This window comes from Triticum aestivum, chromosome 7D, assembly GCF_018294505.1.
Source record: "Triticum aestivum cultivar Chinese Spring chromosome 7D, IWGSC CS RefSeq v2.1, whole genome shotgun sequence".
In the NCBI taxonomy this organism is placed as follows: Eukaryota; Viridiplantae; Streptophyta; class Magnoliopsida; order Poales; family Poaceae; genus Triticum; species Triticum aestivum.
Window position 1 is genome coordinate 599,641,914 of NC_057814.1, and position 6,021 is coordinate 599,647,934.

Sequence of the window (6,021 nt, forward strand, 5' to 3'; positions counted from 1 at the left end):
TAATGTGATCAATTAGGAATTGGAAATAATCGTTTTTGTCCATACCCACATATGGGAACTCCAGAAAGTGAGCATCACTTGCCTCTTTTAAGGAGCCTCGTAGGACTGGGAGTGTTGGTTCATGCATCGTCAATGTCGGGAATCAGTGAAGGCTCGTTGGTAGGCATGCAGGCGGACTACGTCCGTGAGTCTGCGAACGTCCGTCTAATGAAAATTAGGCCTAGCGCGATTATTGAAATAACAAAGTTTAGTGTGTTTCTGGCTAGGTGGACTTGCGGACGCCGTCCTCCTACATCCCTACTTGCTAGTGCCAAGGCGCCACAGTGGCTAGACACACTCAACTGCCAGACCAGAACCTGCCCTGTATAGCGCTTACTGATGTGTTAGGTTTTGTCCCCCCTGGTTTTATTTTCCTTTTTGTTCTCCCCCTTCTAATACAAAATAATGTGTACATTGGTGCGTATTCGAGAAAAGATAAAAGAAGGAAATAAAGTATAGCAAAGTCATGACTCAAGTTCTATGGTACATTGCACCTACCTTATCGATGAGTTATTATCACCTTTATTATTTCCTAGCTCCCGTTTGGTATGCATGCATATATATTGTTTGCATCCCGGTCTTCTATAGTTATCAACCAGTTCGAATAGCTCCCGTCGTGTGAACAGCTAGCCAGAGCCCATAGGTATATATGTAGGCCACCATGGATATAATACTCCCCAATAGTAAAGACAATTTGCCTAATTTGCGTTGTTAAATCGCACACCATCACAAATATGTTAGATTTGGGAAGCATTAGGAATAGACCGGCTTGTAGTTGCGTGAGATACTGTCATGTATTTACTTTCAACCATTGCTGTATGTTGTGATGATGCTCAATGAGAATGATGCGGACAAGAGTATCTATAATCACGGGCGACTAGAGTCCCCCTGGTTTGATGTAATATTTTTGACAGTTACTACAGAAATTCCAGTAAGACTCGGCAATATCGTCAGTCACCAAACGAAGTACAGAGAGCGGCACGTCTGTCATCCACATGGCATGACTTCCGAGGACACCTCTAGGACCCAGGGTTGCCGGTTCATGAGCTGGCTTGTGGTAATTACACATACAAAGAAACCATCATGCTTAATATCTCTACATAGCCTACTCTGGCGCACACCATCCGGTGATGATCATTTCCAATACTTTCCGGATTTGCCAATTACTATTATGTGCCCGTAATCTCGGTGATGTACAACTGACTGTTGATTGTTTCTGGGTGTGTTCAAGTCTTAACAACATGCATAACATTCAGATGATATTGCGGTCTGCACTATAGTGTATTTGCAATCTGACACTCTGACAGATGTCATATCGCTTAGCATATAGATCAGCAACGAAAGAAGAAAGAAGATGACATAAACTGGCGCATCTGTCAATATAATTTTCAACGAATGTCGACTTAAGATGGAGAATGAAATCCAATTTGGCTCCAGGGAGCACATCCTGCTGCGCGCGAAAAATGTGTTTTGAAATGTCAAAAAAAAATCCTAACAATTTTTTTATGTATTCATAGTCACATCGAAATGCTACCTGCAATGTTTTAGGCCAAAAAGTTAAAAAAAAAATCGATTGCACAAAAAACAAAATAAATTGAAACTCCAAATGTTACCCCAAAATCTCACCCCAAATTTGCTTTTTTGGCCCGACGAAACACTACAGCTCCATTTTGCATGAAAATTGCCAAGCATATGCTTGCGACACTAATACGTACATCCACAAAAAGATTCAGAATTTTTTTAAAACATTTTACCACCTTTTTGAGTTACTGTTTATCTGGGAGCAAATGCTCCTGGGAGCCAAAACGCCTCCCCTGGAGGCATTAATATTTCCGGTTTCATACACGGCGCAAGGCAATGAAGATAGTTGGGAAAAGAGTTTCTTGGTGAACACCGACCGCTTCCATGGCAACTTTCTGTACAACAAGTTCATGGAAATATTCAAGATAAGATTATCTTGGCTGTATCATTTCCTGTTGTGTGACTATCTTTGCAGCGTTCTTGCGGCGAAAGCATAGAAATTCAGCTAATAACTAATATCTGTTGAGTATGAAGCAAATATAAATCAAGCACGAAATTGAAATATCAAAACTTTAAACACCATTATAACGCAAAGAAGAAACTGTAACTAAATCGAAAAGAAATAGGGATTCAATGTTGGGGCATGATAATGGATTGTGCATAAAATGGATTGATTTGCAGGCACTCACAGCCTATCGACCATATTCACTACTAGGAAAAAGGCTAGTAGTAGCGCTGAAAAACTGCCTACTAGTAGCGCGGGTACCCGCGCTACTCCTATCGCGCTACAGCTAAATGGTTAGTGGTAGCGCGGGTGCACCCGCGCTACCACTAAAAAGTTAGTAGTTGCGCTGGTGCACCCGCGCTACTACTAACCTAACTACTAGTAGCGTTCACTTATTTCCCACGCTACTACTAACCTAACTACTAGTAGCGCTCACTTATTTCCCACGCTACTACTAACAATTTAGGAAATAAAAAATAAAAGTTATATGTATTATTCATGGATGGCAATACGTCCAGTGCAAACCAAACCAACGTCACATAACATTCTCAAGATTCCATTTAACATCAGATACACACAACCATCATCAAAAGGTGGGTACCTTCCCTGGTGTTCCATGACCAACCTAAGATGTATCTATCAAGGCTCGGAGCTTAGACGCCGGTGGACCCGAATCCTCCCTCCCACCGGACGGTGGCGTCTAGGTCCTCCACCTCGGCGACCTCCGGTGTCGAAATCACCTGGACAATCATCTACACGACGTGGCCACCGGCTTCACGGAGAAGTCCACCTCCGAGTGGTTGAAGAGCATAGCGCCCACCGGCCGCACTAGTCAGGGTCGATCACCCCTGCGCCCACGTCGAGAAAGTGAAAACTTGTTAGTACGTAAATTGCATCAGTTCAACTAAATGGTATATTCCAATTCACAAGACCCATTAAGTTAAGATTCCTTCTCATCTAGCAATTTAAAGGGGCTGCCAAAAATATATGCTTAATTCCTCACTGGCTATTCAAACTAAATGGTCCAAGAACTTTGGGACAATCAACAGCCTTTCCACTTGATCTCCGCTAGCTACTTTGGATTCAACAAGAAAAGGAACATTTATTTGAACCGAAAAGAACAAGCAGGCAAGCATGCTATCAATCTTTTGGCTAGAATTTCACAAAATGCACCTGTCAAGTGTCCTCTAACAATCGACGTGTCCCACCTCCTCATGATTAAGGACTCTAGCTGAGGCGACAACATGGAGCAAGATGTAGTCGTTTCCGAGCATGAACCCTTGGCTGTCATCAATGAACCTGCAACATCCATCATGCCCATTGTAAAATATGTTAGTTTCAGATAAGAAAAGAATTGAACTGTGAACATATGATCTAAGGTTTTCGCCCAGCCTAAATGCTAATTTAGTGGGGCAAGCAATGTGATCTTGTGGAATGTCAAGAATGTAATGGGATAGAATTAGTTTCTGATAAATTAAGAAATAGTACCTAAGAGAGCATAAGAGATAACTCTAAACTTAAATAACTTCAGAACCAAACACATGGTCGTTTTCCATTGATCTCTTACAGAAACGACTATGAGAAACACCACAAATGAAAATTTATGAGGTAGCATTTGAAGACACATATCACCTTTGGAGCCCATCAAATTAACATCAAATTAACTATGAGAAACACCACAAATGAATGGGACCATAGCACTACGTAATGTTCTCATTCTAACCAGATGCCCATGCAGAATTGCAGATGCAGCACAGAGAGTTAGCATCATATGGTCGTTCGCGATAGCACTTCGTTGTCTCCCTGGTTGTCACGCATACCTGCAGCCCAACCAAGGTGCAAAATTTTCTCAAATAGAGGCGATTGGTGACATCTAAAACTTCATAAAATAAGTAAATATCACTCATGAATATAATTTGAACGCCGTGATTTATATAACTACAATTGCAAGCTGATGTATACAAAAATGAAATGCTTATGGTTGGTAGTAGATGAAAAGTAGTAGCCAGGCTTCAAAAAAAATATGTGACAAAAGTTGTACCTTAATTATGATTTCATTATAGATGCCGGACTGTATACATGGATCGAGGAGTTCACCTTGCAAGCCATAATAACTAATTGTCCACATTATAATTTTCGAAGATATTGAAATGCACATAATACATATGGAAGATACATCCGGAAAACATGTTCAGTATTAACAAATCGATTTGGATGCTACACTGGATGGGAATCAAAGCCAAGCAAAATGGCCTCCGCTTATACCCCAAAATTTAGCCAAAGCTGTTGTGAAGGGTTGCCTGAGATTCACCACGAAACAAATCCAGCAGCAACACATCCATACATCTGAGACTTTGTACATGACCCTGAGCATATACCAATCGCTAGAAAAATGAGACAATAACCTGCATATATACAGTAATACACATCAAGGCCGCACAGCACATATGCATCTCGTTCTCGTCCACTACAAAAACACATACGCATATACGCATTCAGGGGAACAACTTAGGCATGTGCGTCGATATCTGGACAAACAAATAACGGGAACAACCTCATCTTTCCATTCGTACGTACCTTGGTGACAGACACACTATTTTGATTGGGATCAGGCAGACTTGTCCATGCTTAGTATCGATCTGGAGGCGCCGGGTAGAAGGAATTTGCCTGAAAACCGAAAGGGAAAAGCACAAACCATGCCATCAGTGACACACACTGAGAACGAAGGGGAAACAAGAGGAGCAGAAGTGCTTGTATGTAGAGGAAGAAGATAAACAAGGCCAGCACGCAGACGCCCATGACAGGACTAGAAATGATTAGTAGCATATCCATCCCCATGTGAAACATGGGACGATGAGCATCAGAGAGGTCTAACGAGCATGTGCTTCAGTTGCAGTATCACGCAGTGACGCGCTAGCAAATCAGTCACACAGAAATTGCTGCTCAAATCGAAGCTCAAAAGGGAAAAGCAGACGCTAAAATGAGCAGGGCTGGTGGCGGAGCAGGAACGCGGTGGGCAGCCGGCAGCGGCAGAGCAGAATCCACAGGAGGCGTCCAGTCCAGCGGAACAAACTCTTGTGCGCCATCCGCTCGCTACATGGCCCCCCCGCTCCAGCACTAGGCACTAGCAGCAGCGTCGCATTCGCGGATGCCCCGACACCGACGGGGAAGGCAATAGGCGGCGGCGGCGGCGGCAGTGCAGAGCCCACGGCGAGCATGAGGAGTTGTGGGTGTGGGTGGGTGGATAGATACCTTGGCCGGCACCGGAGCCGGAGCCGGCGGGAGAGGCGGAGCAGGCGGTGGGGGCCGAGCCGCCATGGGAGCTGAACCCTAAGCCTCTGTATCCTTTTTTTCGTACCCGGGCGAGGCCGGGGGCGGGTTTCGTCGGGACCCTCCTCCCTCTCGTTTCTTACCCTGGCGGGGCCGAGGGCGGGGGCGGGTTTCGACGGGAGGAGGTGGAAGGAGGCCGGCGGTGGAGGGGATCTGGATCGGGGCTTCGGTGGATTGTTTTTTTGAGATAAACGGGGGGCGGTTGGACGGTGGAGTGGGACGGTTGGTGGGGTTGGAGTATAATAGTAGCGCGGTTGCCTCACCTTCGCTACAGCTATCCACATAGTAGTAGCGCAGGTTTAGTACCAACGCTGCTATTATAGTCTGTTCACAGGGCATGATTGAAGATATTTACTAATAGCGTGTTTTTTGGGCCACGCGCTACCAGTAAATATTACTAGTAGCGTGGGTCAATATAGCACGCTACTAGTAAATAGCAGTAGCGCGGGGCAATATAGAGCGCTGCTAGTAAGCGTCTGTCTATAAGCTTTTTCCTAGTAGTGATTGTCTGAAGATACCGTGACATTCACATACTTGGACATGATAGAAGCAGTACAGTAATACTAATAAAGGTTCAAGTTTTACATATGATAACTTAAGGTCAGAAGCTACTGCATATTTAGGTT